Source organism: Manis pentadactyla, chromosome 13 (assembly GCF_030020395.1).
Source record: "Manis pentadactyla isolate mManPen7 chromosome 13, mManPen7.hap1, whole genome shotgun sequence".
NCBI classification, from domain to species: Eukaryota; Metazoa; Chordata; class Mammalia; order Pholidota; family Manidae; genus Manis; species Manis pentadactyla.
In genome coordinates this window covers 86806749-86821605 of record NC_080031.1, presented here as the reverse complement: position 1 = coordinate 86821605, position 14857 = coordinate 86806749, and the positions used below count along the sequence as shown (strand labels likewise).

Here is a 14857-nt window from a genome sequence, read left to right as displayed (position 1 = left end):
TAAGAGTCCAACTATATGACATTTTGGAAAAGGCAGAATCATGGAGACAGTAAAAAAGTCTGTGGTTGCCAGGATTTTGGGGGGAGGGTGAGATGAATAGATGGATCACAGAGGATTTTTAGGGCAATAGTGGACACGTGTCATTACACATTTGTCCAAACCCAAAGAATGGAAAACACCAGGAGTGAACCCTAATGTAAACCGTGGTCTTGGGTGGTTCTGATGTGGCAGGGGAAGTTCACTGAATCTAACAAATGCACCACTGCTGGGTCTGTTGATTATCGGGGAGGCTGTGCATGTGCGGGGGCCGGGGGCGTGCGGGAAACTCTGTACCTTCCCCTCAATTTTGCTAAGAACCTTAAACTGCTCTAAAACTTCTCTAATAAATGCTTTTTAATTCTTAAAAATGTAAACATACAACAGTAGTAAAAACCAGTTTGAAAAAGAGGGGGAGCTTGCCCTGCTGAACATCAAACCGTGTAAAACTAGAATGAACACTGTTTGTATTAAAGAGAGGTCAGTTGAGCAGCGGACTGTCAGGGAGGCCAGAAAGGGATCCACGCGTGCGAGAGACATTTCAGGTCCGAGGGAGGAAATTGGACCTTTTAATAATGGTATTGAGGTAACTGATTCTCCACAGTGGGGGAAAAAATTAAATTATGTCCCCACCCAGTTTTCTCAAAAATAAATTCCAGATAGATGAAAAACCTAAACATTCAAGAGACTCAAAACCTTAGAAGAAAATGTGAAGTTAGAGAAAGTCTTCTTAAGCAAATCACAGCTAAATATATAAATTAAAAATGATCAATTTGATTAAAAATGTAGAAGTCTGAATGGGAAGACAACATGAACCGTGTGAAAAGTGATGTTGCCTATTGGAAAGTACATGTGTCATACACATATAAAGATCTCATAGGAACAAAATTACCCAACAGAAAAAAGAGAGACAGAGCTAATCCTCCTAAAAGGAGAAAAAGAGAGATAATTCATTAAAGACAAAACCCATGGACAACAACATGAAAATATGTCATCTGCCCCTTGCTTCTTCCAGCTTCTAGTGGCTCCTGGTGTTCCTTGGCTTGTGGCCGCCTCACTGCCACTTTGGTCCCTTTGCCTTTTCTTCTGTGCAGTAAAACCTCCCTCTCATAAGGATACCTCTGATCACCCCTGGGCACACCCGGACAATGCGGGGCACTCTCCCCACCTCGAGATCCTTGATCCTTAACTTGATTACATTGTTAGCCACATAAAGTAATATTCATCCTTTGTCATATAAGGTAATATTCAGTTTACAGGGTTTAGAATGTGATTATCTTTGTGGGAGGGAGGGGGCATTATTCAACCTACCACACCTACTTGACCCCCTAATTCCTTGGTGTAGAGTGGAGTTAGTAATTACTATTCGATAAGGTTGTTGAGGTAACAAGTGACTACGTGTAAAGCACGTAGAACAGTGCCTGACACACAGTAACTGCTCAAGAAATAGTGCCCACCACTATTAGCAGTTACAGTAGTAGGAGTGAAGGAATTTTTAAGACACAAAAGCCTACACATAAAAAAGACTGATTTTAAAAATTCAACTCCATTAACATTTAAATTATCTATAAAAAAGAACTCTATACTTAAAGTGAAAAGATAAACTTCAAACTGGAAGAAGATATTTGCAATGCATTAATGAAATATTAGAGTCTACCACGTATAAAGAATTCCTTTTAGTCAATAAGAAAAATACAAAATCCTATTAAAAAACAGGCAACAGATTTAAACAGGCAATTCACAGAAAGGAAACATAAATGACCAGTACATATGAGGTCATGTTTAATCAGGGATATGCACTTAACACTGCAGCGAGATACCGCCTCATTTCTTTCAGGTTGCCTAAACAAGAAAACATCTAACCACGCACCAATGTTGGCAAGGAACGACAGCAAGGATAAGAACATAAATCGTTACAACGAATTTGGAGATCAGTCCATGAAGGATATTCATCAATGCTGATACCGTGTTTCATCAAATCTACTCAAACACTGATTGCAAAGTGCATCACTGTTTGTGTACCAACAAAAGAACAACCCTGTGAAATACCTGTAAGACATCATGAATTACAGATGTTAAAGTGAGAAGAAAAGTACATCCTAGACTATCTGAAATACAGCAATAGTGAAAAAATTGGAAATAACATAAATGTTTATTCCTCACAGAAATGGCTCAGTAAAATGCACTATACAGTCACAGTGAAATTCTTATAGCAATAAAAAGGAATAGATCACACACCAAAAGATATTACTGAATGAAAACAATAAGATGCAGAATCATATCATACAACATGTTCACACACACACATCACACCAAACTTTTCAAAATTACCTTTTGTGGTAGATGGAACACATCAATGCCTCATTTTTTCGTACCTCCCTGAATCCATGACCTTTTGCAGCACCTGCCCATACTGACTCTGGGTTTGCTATGTGACCTGCTTTGGCCAAGGGGGCAGTAGGAAACCTGACATGAGCAAAAGCTTGAATAAACACTTAAGATGCTGCCCCACAGACTCTCTCAGCTGAACACAGGCAAACCTAGGAATCTTAAGAACACTGTCTGACATGCCCAGAATAGCAGTTACTAAGCCTAGATAAGACAAAGTTCTTAAAACAATTATGGGGATGGTTTTGGGAAAACGGAATCAAGATGCACAGAAAACCCACAAAGCTTTTGAGAAGGTTGTATTGTCGTAAGTGCCTCTGGGCTGGGTTCAAATTATTCAGAATGTACAATGACCTATGGATAGGAAAAAGGATGAGAAATTGTTCATAGAGCGTGTTTTCTCTTCAGGAGTGACCAAGGCAGGAAGTGGAAAAGGGAGGACATCTCAGACGGTGGGGCCAAGAGCTTTGGAAAATGATGGATCAAGGCACATTCACCACCTCTGAAGCAGCAAGTACCTAGAAGCTAAGTCCCAGCAAAAATAGGGGAACCTGGCAACATTTTTCCCACCTGATTCTGGGATTGCTACAGACAGTGATGCAATATTCCTCCCATTCTTCCCCTTTTGAGTGAGAGCATCTATTGCTGTGGTCCTGTCCTTGTCTCACCACAAGGAAAGGTGAGCGGCGGGGGTGGGGGGGCAGCTGTGACCTGTCTTTAATTCACAGGGCCCAGAACAAGAGAAGTTGCATCCAGGGAACCACGTACAGATCTGACTGTAAAGCATGAGATCTTAGACTCCAAGTATAAGGACATGACTGGAAAGTCTTTGGGGATCCTGGAATGGGGGAAAGCGTATTTTGCATGTGGGAGGCATGTGACTAATTGCAGCCAAAGGGGGGCCATGGTAGACTGGTTCTATAATGGCCCCAGTTTCATGCCTCCTTATACCTATGCCTTTTAACAGTGCCCTCGCACACTGATGGCGGCCTTAACCACATGACTTGCTTTAGCTAATGGGACAGTAGCAAACTGGACACAAAGCAGAGACTTCAAAAATGGCTTACATGTTTGTTTCCTTTGCTGGGCTTCACAATGAGAACATTCCCAGAAAAACCTTATGGAAGAGAGCAGTCATTCTAGTCCAGGCCACCCAGACCGACCACGCCACAGCTAGGCCGGCACACCCACCCCCTACTACGTTTGGGGGCAGTATGTTAAGGAATAGGATGGTACTCAAAGGACATTAGCCTTACCTGTAAATTTTCTTTAAAAAAAATGAATAACAGAATTATTGGCGTGACTAAAGATTATTTTAAAAGGTGGCAAAGGCTACAAACAGGTAATTCTTGAAAGAGTAAATACAAATGCTGAAAACCTATGAAAAGATGCTTAGTCTCAAAGGCAGATCTATTTTTGCTCAAACCGACCAGAAAAAGGTTCAATAAATTTAATATTTACCAAGATATGGGGAAACAGGCACTCAAAGAAGTGCTGGTGGAAATATAAACAAGCATGGCCATTTCATCCATGTCTGACTGTCCTAAGATCAGAAGCCTCCATTCTTATACATTCAGAACCAAAAAGCACCAAACAATACCATGCCTCCCTAGCCACCATCCACCAGACTAATACGCAACTCTCAAAATAAAAAATAGACATGAAGAGACATTTCACCAGAAAGGATATACAGATGGCGAACAAGCACACAAAAAGATGTTTGGCATCATTAGCCATGAGGAAAATGCAAATGAAGACCACACGAGCTACCACTACGCCTATTTGAACAGTAACATAAACAGTGACTTTGCCAAATGCTAACAAGAATGTAGAGAAATTGTGTTTCTCATACATTACATACAGGTGGGAATGTGAAGTGGTACAGCCACTCCAAAAAGTGCTTTGGCAATTTCTAATCAAACTAAAAATTTACTTATCATATGATAAGCAATCCCAGAGAAATAACAATTTATATCCACACACTACTTAAACATGATTGTTCAGGACAGTTTTATTCATAACAGCCAAAAACTGGAAACCAAACACCTCCCTTAATAGATGAATGGTTAATCCATCATACATGGCATGGAACACTATCCATCAAAAAATAAAGGAACTACTGATACACACAGTAACTTGGAAGCACCTCCAGGGCATTATGCTGGGTGAAAAAAGCCCGTCTCAAAAGGTCACATCTTACGAGAATCCATTACATAACATTCTGAAAATGACAAAATTACAGAGATGGAAAACAGATTAGCTGCCCAAGGTTAGGGATGGTTGAGAAAAGGGAAGATGGGTACGACTATAGAGAGGGAGATCTTTACCAAAATAGAATGTTCTGTACCTCCATGGCAGAGGTGTTTATATGAATCTACACAATGGAGTAAATAACACAACTCTACATATACAATGTACCAATGTCAGTTTCCTGGTTTTGATTACGTAAGATGTAACCCTTGGGAAAAACTAGAGGAGGGGACAGACCTCTTTGTACTATCTTTGCAACTTCCTGTGAATCTGTAATTATTTCAACAGACAGCTTTAGAACAAAAATTTTAGAAATACTAAATCATAATATAAAACATATATGAGAAATTAGCTTGTTTCTAAGTCCTGTGATTGCAGAATTGTAGACTACGCTGTCAAAAATGAATTTGTCATTCTTGGAGATCTCTGATGGTCTAAAGAGTGGTCAGAGCACATGTTCGCTCAGCCTTACTGTGTGATAACCTACCCAGGCAGCTTCTAGATCAGTGTTTTTTAAACTACAGGCTGAGATTCACTTGTGAACTGTGAAATAAAGTTGGTGGCTAGCAACCAGCTTTGAATCTGAATAAAATCGAGCAGCTTACAAAGTATCAGAATGCAACAGATGTAGTAAGGACAAGTATAATTTCTTGAAATTTTCCTCTAAGTTTTATATGTGGGTGGGTCACTACATAAATGTATTTCTTACTCCAGATCACCCAAGATACTTCCAGGAAACACTGCCTAGAATAATAATTTCCCCTGGGCCCAAGCAAGTGTGTTCAAGGAATCCTTAGCAGGACGAGCGATCTCACAGGCTACACTCAAGGTGTCTCTGGGCTGTTCCCGCCAGGCAGCTCTAGGAGAGAACCTATTGCCTGCTCATTCAGGCCGCTGACAGACTTCAGTTCCCTGCAGTTGTAAAACAGAGGTTGCTTTTCTTGCTGGCTACCAACTGAGCCATCCCCCGTTTCCAGAGATCACTGCCTTCTCAGCTCATGGCCCCTCCTCCATCTTCAAACCTGGCACCTGCCTGTCCCTCTCACATCACCTCTCTCTTACCTGTCCTTCCACCTTCTTCTTCCACTGTAAAGGACAAGTGATGGCTGGGCCCGCAGGAGAATGCCAAATAATCTCCCATTGCAAGCTCTGCATCTTGAATCACATCTGCAAAGTCCCTCTGCCATGTAAGGTAACATATTCCAAGCTCCAAGGAGTACGGTATGGACTGTTATGCCCAGAATTCGTGATCCCCAAAGACTACCAGGGAGCTGAGTCAGATGCAAAAGCAAAGAGCCTTTATTCAATCTAGCTGGAGCTCAATCTCCTATCTGCACCGACGCAGCGGCGAGATGCCAGAGAGAGCAAGCGAGTTTAAAAAATACAAAGATGTTATACGGGTCTGGGCAATTGGTGGGGTGATGGTTGTGGCCTTAGCTGATTGGCTGAGGAGGGTCAGGGTCTTGTTGCGCAGGTTGCTGGGCATGGTTTCAGCGGGAATGGGCATGGCTTGAGCGGGAAACTTCTTACTAAAGATGGAGAACACAGAACAAAATGGAGGCGGCCCGGTCGGCTAGGGGTCATGTAGGGGACATAGTGATTCAAGATGGAGGACACAAAATGGAGGCAGTCCCGGTCTGCTGTTTCATGGACATCTTAGGGAAAGAAGGACATTATTCTACCACAACCATGAGGCGGTTTTTAAAATGAAGTGGACTCTGGGTACCAACATGGCTGGATCGCCAAGCTATTTTTCTAAAAGAAAAACATAAGCTGTAGAAAGATATAAGGTATATTACCTCTCATGTTTTCAGCACATAGACACACAATGCTTCGCATATAAACAGACAAATACTACAGATCTTCCTGGGTCAGTGTGTGTGTGCAGGTACACAGAATGAAGGTCTAGAAGGATATACTCCAAACTGGGCACCACAGCAACCGTTAGGAAAGTGGGGAAAGAGCCAAGACTGGGCAGGTCAAAGGGGCCTGCAGGCTTATTTATATGATTTTCCTATTCAAGTATGGATATATTTATGAATGTACTACTGGAGTAATTAAAATTATATATATATTTTTTTATTAATTTTATTTTGGTATCATTAATCTACAATTACATGAAAGACATTATGTTTATTGGTTAACCCCTTCACCAAGTCCCCCCACATACCCCTTCACAGTCACTGTCCATCTGTGTAGTTAAGATGCTGTAAAATCACTACTTGTCTTCTCTGTGTTGCACAGCCCTCCCCGTGCCTCCCCCACACTATACATGTTAATCGTAATGCCCCCTTTCTTTTTCTAATCCCTTATCCCTCCCTTCCCAACCGTCCACCCCAGTCCCTTTCCCTTTGGTAACTGTTAGTCCATTCTTGGGTTCTGTGCTTCTGCTGCTATTTGGTTCCTTCAGTTTTCTTTTGTTCTTATACTCCACATATGAGTGAAATTATTTGGTACATGTCTTTCTCCACCTGGCTTATTTCACTGAGCATAATACCCTCTAGCTCCGTCCATGTTGTTGCAAATGGTAGGACCTGTTTATTTCTTGTAGCTGAGTAATATTTCATTGTGTATGTGTACCACATCTTCTTTATCCATTCATCTACAGATGGACATTTAGGTTGCATCCATATCTTGGCTATTGTAAATAGTGCTGCGATAAACATAGGGGTGCATCTGTCTTTTTCAAACTGGGCTACTGCATTCTTGGGGTAAATTCCTAGAAGTGGAATTCCTGGGTCAAATGGTAAGTCTGTTTTGAGCATTTTGAGGAACCTCCATACTGCTTTCCACAATGGTTGAACTAATTTACATTCCCACCAGCAGTGTAGGAGGGTTCCCCTTTCTCCACAACCTCGCCAACATTTGTTGTTGTTTGTCTTTTGGATGGTAGCCATCCTTACTGGTGTGAGGTGATATCTCATTGTGGTTTTTATTTGCATTTCTCTGATGACAAGCGATGTGGAGAATCTTTTCATGTGTCTGTTGGCCATCGGAATTTCTTCTTTAGAGAACTGTCTATTCAGCTCCTCTGCCCATTTTTTAATTGGATTATTTGCTTTTTGTTTGTTGAGGTGTGTGAGCTCTTTATATATTTTGGATGTCAACCCTTCATTGGATCTGTCATTTATGAATATATTCTCCCATACTGTAGGGTACCTTTTTGTTCTACTGATGGTGTCCTTTGCTGTACAGAAGCTTTTCAGCTCGATACAGTCCCAATTGTTCATTTTTGCGTTTGTTTCCCTTGCCCAGGGAGATATGTTCAAGAAGAGGTCACTCATGTTTCTAAGAGATTTTTGCCTATGTTTTTTTCTAAGAGTTTTATGGTTTCGTGACTTACATTAAAGTCTTTGATCCATTTTGAATTTACTTTTGTGTATGGGGTTAGACAGTGATCCAGTTTCATTCTCTTACATGTAGCTGTCCAGTTTTGCCAGCACCATCTATTGAAGAGACTGTCATTTCCCCATTGTGTGTCCTTGGTCCCTTTATTGAATATTAGTTGACCATATGTGTGTGGGTTAATGTTTGGAGTTTCTAAATAGTTCCATTGGTCTGTGGTTCTGTTCTCGTGCCAATACCAAATTGTCTTGATTACTGTGGCTTTGTAGTAGAGCTTGAAGTTGGGGAGTGAGATCCCCCCCACTTTATTCTTCCTTCTCAGGATTGCATTGGCTATTAGGGGTCTTTGATGGTTCCATATGAATTTTTGAACTATTTGTTCCAGTTCATTGAAGAATGCTGTCGGTAATTTGATAGGGATTGCATCGAATCTGTATATTGCTTTTGGCAGGATGGTCATTTTGACAATACTAATTCTTCCTAGCCAGGAGCATGGGATGAGTTTCCATGTGTTAGTGACCTCTTTAATTTCTCTGAGGAGTGTCTTATAGTTTTCAGGGTATAGGTCTTTCACTTCCTTGGTTAGGTTTATTCCTAGATATTTTATTCTTTTGATGCAATTGTGAATGCAATTGTCTTCCTGATTTCTCTTTCTATTAGTTTATTGTTAGTGTATAGGAAAGCCACAGATTTCTGTGTGTTAATTTTGTATCCTGCAACTTTGCTGAATTCCGGTATTAGCTTTAGTAGTTTCGGAGTGGAGTCTTTAGGGATTTTTATGTACAATACCATGTCATCTGCAAATAGTGACAGTTTAACTTCTCCTTTACCAATCTGGATTCCTTGTATTTCTTTGTTTTGTCCAATTTCCGTGGCTAGGACTTCCAGTACTATGTTAAATAACAGTGGGGAGAGTGGGCATCCCTGTCTTGTTCCCGATCACAGAGGAAAAGCTTTCAGCCTCTCGCTGCTCAGTACGATGTTGGCTGTGGGTTTTTCATATATGGCCTTTATTATGTTGAGGTACTTGCCCTCTATACCCATTTTGTTGAGAGTTTTTGTCATGAATGGATGTTGAATTTTGTCGGATGCTTTTTCAGCATCTATGGAGATGATCATGTGGTTTTTGTCTTTCCTTTTGTTGATGTGGTGGATGATGTCGATGGATTTTCAAATGTTGTACCATCCTTGCATCCCTGGGATGAATCCCACTTGGTCATGGTGTATGATCCTTTTGATGCATTTTTGAATTCGGTTTGCTAATATTTTATTCAGTATTTTTGCATCTATGTTCATCAGGGATACTGGTCTGTAGTTTTCTTTTTTGGTGGGGTCTCTGCCTGGTTTTGGTATTAGGCTGGTGTTGGCTTCATAGAATGAGTTTGGGAGTATTCCCTCCTCTTCTATTTTGGAAAACTTTAAGGAGAATGGGTATTATGCCTTCTCTGTATGTCTGATAAAATTCTGAGGTAAATCCATCTGGCCAGGGCTTTTGTTCTTGGGTAGTTTTTTGATTACCGCTTCAATTTCGTTCCTGGTAATTGGTCTGTTTAGATTTTCTGTTTCTTTCTGGGTCAGTCTTGGAAGGTTGTATTTTTCTAGGAAGTTGGCCATTTCTCCTAAGTTTCCCAACTTGTTAGCATATAGGTTTTCATAGTACTCTCTAATAATTCTTTGTATTTCTGTGGGGTCCGTCATGATTTTTCCTTTCTCATTTCTGATTCTGTTGATATGTGTTGACTCTCTTTTCCTCTTAATAAGTCTGGCTAGAGGCTTATCTATTTTGTTTATTTTCTCAAAGAACCAGCTCTTGGTTTCATTGATTTTTGCTATTGTTTCATTCTTCTCAATTTTATTTATTTCTTCTCTGATCTTTATTATGTCCCTCCTTCTGCTGACCTTAGCCCTCATTTGTTCTTCTCTTTCCAATTTCGATAATTGTGACATTAGACCATTCATTTGGGATTGTTCTTCCTTTAAATATGCCTGGATTGCTATATACTTTCCCCTTAAGACAGCTTTTGCTGTATCCCACAGTAGTTGGGGCTTTGTGCTGTTGTTGTCATTTGTTTCCATGTATTGCTTGAACTCTATTTTAATTCGGTTGCTGATCCATTGATTATTTAGGAGCATGTTGTTAAGCGTCCATGTGTTTGTGAGCCTTTTTGCTTTCTTTGTACAATTTATTTCTAGTTTTATGCCTTTGTGGTCCGAAAAGTTGGTTGGTAGAATTTCAATCTTCTGGAATTTACTGAGGCTCTTTTTGTGGCCTAGTATGTGGTCTATTCTGGAGAATGTTCCATGTGCACTTGAGAAGAATCTGTATCCTGTTGCTTTTCGATGTAGAGTTCTGTAGATGTCTATTAGGTCCATCTGTTCTAGTGCATTGTTCAGTGCCTCTGTGTTCTTACTTATTTTCTTTCTGGTGGATCTGTCCTTTGGAGTGAGTGGTGTGTTGAAGTCTCCCAGAATGCATTGCATTCTGTTTCCTCCTTTAATTCTTTTAGTATTTGTTTCACATATGCTGGTGCTCCTGTATTGGATGCATATATATTTATAATGGTTATATCCTCTTGTTGGACTGAGCCCTTTATCATTATGCAATGTCCTTCTTTACCTTTTGTTACCTTCTTTATGTTGAAGTCTATTTTGTCTGATACTAGTATTGCAACACCTGCTGTATTCTCTGTGTTGTTTGCATGAAATTTCTTTTTCCATCCCTTGACTTTAAGTCTGTGCATGTCTTTGGGTTTGAGGTGAGTCTCTTGTAAGCAGCATATGGATGGGACTTGCGTTTTTATCCATTCTATTACTCTGTGTCTTTTGATTGGTGCATTCAGTCCATTTACATTTAGGGTGATTATTGAAAGGTATGTACTTATTGCCATTGCAGGCTTTAAGTTTGTGGTTACCAAAGGTTCAAGGTTAGCTTCTTTACTATCTTACTGCCTATCTTAACTCGCTTATTGAGCTGTTATAAACACGGTCTGATGATTCTTTATTTCTCTCCCTTCTTCTTCCTCCTCCTCCCTTCTTCATATGTTGGGTGTTTTGTTCTGTGCTCTTTTTAGGAGTGCTCCCATCTAGAGCAGTCCCTGTAAGATGCCCTGTAGAGGTGGTTTGTGGGAGGCAAATTCCCTCAACTTTTGCTTGTCTGGGAATTGTTTAATCCCTCCTTCATATTTAAATGATAATCGTGCTGGATACAGTAGTCTTGGTTCGAGGCCCTTCTGTTTCATTGCATTAAGTATATCATGCCATTCTCTTCTGGCCTGTAAGGTTTCTGTCAAGAAGTCTGATGATAGCCTGATGGGTTTTCCTTTGTAGGTGACCTTTTTTTTCCTCTCTGGCTGCCTTTAATACTTTGTCCTAGTCTTTGACCTTTGCCATTTTAATTATTATGTGTCTTGGTGTTGCCCTCCTTGGATCCCTTGTCATGGGAGTTCTGTGTACCTCTGTGGTCTGAGAGGCCATTTCCTCCCCTAGTATGGGGAAGATTTCAGCAATTATTTCTTCAAAGACACTTTCTATCCCTTTTTCTCTCTCTTCTTCTTCTGGTACCCCTATAATGTGGATATTGTTCCATTTAGATTGGTCACACAGTTCTCTTAAAATTCTTTCATTCCTGGAGATCCTTTTATCTCTCTCTGCATCAGCTTCTCTGCATTCCGGTTCTATGTTTTCTAGTCCATTAATGGTCTCTTGCATCTCGTCCATTCTGCTTTGAAGTCCTTTCAGAGATTGTTTTATTTCTGTATTCTCCCTCCTTAGTTCTTGCATATTTCTCTGCAAGTCCATCAGCATGGTTATGACTTTTGTTTTGAATTCTTTTCCAGGAAGGCTGGTTAAATCTATCTCCCCAGGATCCTTCTCAGGGGAAGATGTCGAAGATGTCGAAGCTGTCTGTGTTAGTCTTGTCTGGATCAAATTTTTTTGCTTTTTCATGTTGATAGGTGCAGTGGTATGCCATTGAAGCATGTCAGCTGGGAGAGCCTAGACTTTTTCCAGCTGCTTCTGGCCTTTCTTTACTGGGACAACTGCGACCCCTAGTGGCTTGTGTTGCACAATTGCGTGTAGACTGGGTCTCTGTATCTTGCCCAGCCGGTAAGGAGGAAGCTCCCTTTGCTGTTGGCGTGGCCAGCCTCAGGCTGGTGCTATGCTATGGCGGGGCCCCGGAAGGGTAATGGACGGGGGTAATGGACGGGGTGCTGTTTACCTCCGTGAGGGGTCTCAGAGCTATTGCCCAGGGGATTAGTGTGCACAGAGTTCCCTGGAATTTCCAGCGGCTGGACTGTGACCCGGGATGCTTCCGTCCAGCGGTGGGGTCCCTGTCCCTTTAAGACTTTCAGAAAGCACTCGCTTTTCTTTGTCCCAGGAGCGCCGGCTGTGGGACCCACTCACAGGTCTTACTGTCTCGCTTCCCTAGTTTCTGGCACCCCACGCATGCACTGTGTGTCTGTGCTCTGGCGCGGATGGTTAGGGCTGGGTGTTAAGCAGTCCTGGACTCCCTCTCCCTCCCCGCTCCGACTCCTCTCCTCCCGCCGGGAGCTGGGGTGAGGGGCCTCGGGTCCCGCCAGGCTGAAGCTTGCATCTTACCCCTTTCACCAGGTGCTGGGTTCTTGCAGGTGTGGATGTAGTCTGGCTGTTGTCATGTGTCTTCTGGTCTCTGTTTTAGGGATAGTTGTATTTGTTTTATTTTCAAAAATATATATGTTTTTGGGAGGAGATTCCTACTGTGCTACTCATGACGCCATCTTGGCTCCGCCTCCTCCTAAAATTGTATTCTTTAAATAATAGTTTATAACAAATTACTCATCAACCACTGTGAGGAGCCAACCACAGATAGATTCTCGTATTGTATTCCACATTAATAAATCAAAGTTTTGTTAAGTTTTATTCTGTGTAAAAGGGAAAGAAGGACCAAGGAAAATACTTCAGAAACACGTAGTCTGAGAGATGTCAGCACAGAAATAACACACTGACTGGCATGGCCCCGGCACCTCCAGAGCGAGCCTAAATGATCGGCCCTCAAAGTAAGTCCATTGCTGTCCTCTGCCAAGGTTAAAAAACTCCCTTCATTTTCAAAGCTGTACCCCAGAATATGGCCCTGCCCAGAGTGCCCGCACCTCGCAGCCTGGCCCAAAAGCTCCCCTCCCACCAGAGGAGTAAAGTGCAGCTGTGCCCGTACAGCAGTCCTACTGACAACGCCAAGGGGCCCTGGGCCAAGGGAAGCCCAGCACCTCTCCAGAGAGAGATACACCAAATACAGAACAGACACTCAGAGGATAAGGAAGGGGCTTCAGGGCGCTTGGCTTCTAGCCTAGTGACTTACCATACACCCAGCTACACACACGCGCACACGCACAGATAAGGAGAAAGCTGCACTGTCCCCAGGCCCTGGACCCCAGGTCAATCCCACTGTCTCTAACACCCATGAGAAGAGAGAAGCCATTCCATCTCTTATGTTGCAAATTCCAATTCCAAACTTTGGCCCTGAGTACAAGCCCCAAGTTTCTACGAATAAACTTACAGATCAAGGGTCAGGAGAACACCCAGGACAAGTGAAGGGCCGTCACCCCAAACCCCAGTGGTGACACCACAATGTGCCCATTTGCTCCAAACCCCCATCCCAGACCCCTAATGCCCTGCTGCCTCCAGTCTTCACTCACCCGGTACCTTGATTTGGATCATTTGTTCTCTGCATCACCCACTCATCACCCACTGCATCATGTACTCATAAGAGAAACCTCACATCTTTCCAGACCAACTGAGTTACAGATGAAGCAAAAATGCTTCCTGAAGAGACTGCTCTTTGGGAAAACTCACTTTAGTAGGCCAATATGTGCGGTCTAGCGCTAAGTCATACGTATCACAGGTGTCAAGCAGTGGCACCTGACACACCCATCCTCTTACAATTCTTTCCACAAATAACTCTGTGCAGTAGGGTTGTAGGTCATGGAGCTGGTCAGAGGCTGGGAGGATTTTGACTCCATAATTTTCAAAATGTGACACAAATCACAAATGTTACAGTGGAAAAAGAGTGATAAAGTTGATTACATGATCATTGAAATTTATCTATGCCCACAAAAAGAAAGTTGAAAAACCTCAAACATATATATAACATATACAACAAAGACTAATTTATCAAGACTCACAAAAACCAATAAGAAGAACTCAGCTTAATAGGAAACTGAAATACAGATGTAAACAATTGACAAGAAGAAACATAAAAGAGGCCAATTTCCACTGCCTATTTTCCTGCCTCCTTGCCTATACTGGTTTCAGCAGGATGATGGCTACCAAGATAAAAAATTCATATGCCCTTTGACTGAGTAGTTTCACTACTAGGATTTACTCTCTGAACTTATTGCAAAGGTTCCCCCCAAATATATACAAAATCGTCATAGCACTGTTGGTAAGACCAAAATCAAAATCAACAGAAGTGACCATCAGTTGGACTAACAAAATGCAATATATTCAGAAAAGGACTGCTATGCAGCTATGAAAAAGGGTGGGATAGATTTGTTTTTACTGACAAAGAAAATCTGTAGGCTAAATTATTATTTGGAAAAAAAAGCAACATGTAGAAAAGTGTAATCCTTTTTGAGTTTAAAGAAGAATCTAGATCCATACATGCAAGTATGTGCCTAATTTTTCCCACAGGGAGTCCCTAAGAAACTGTAACAGTTATCTATGAAGACAGGGTAGAGGAACAAGGTTTAGAGCTTTTCTGTTTTCCCATTTCTGTAGCTAAAGTTTTCAAAAAATGTCTTTCTTTTTTTGATAATAGCAGCATGATTTTTCTGAATGGGAAGATCATGGCCTAATACTTTCCTTC

The 14857-nt window shown here is 41.6% G+C and overlaps 1 pseudogene; it reads right to left on the bottom strand.

Annotated features, from left to right (window-relative positions):
* Positions 1-14857, bottom strand: part of LOC130680360 (protein Shroom1-like) — a 345760-nt pseudogene that overhangs the window by 281590 nt on the left and 49313 nt on the right.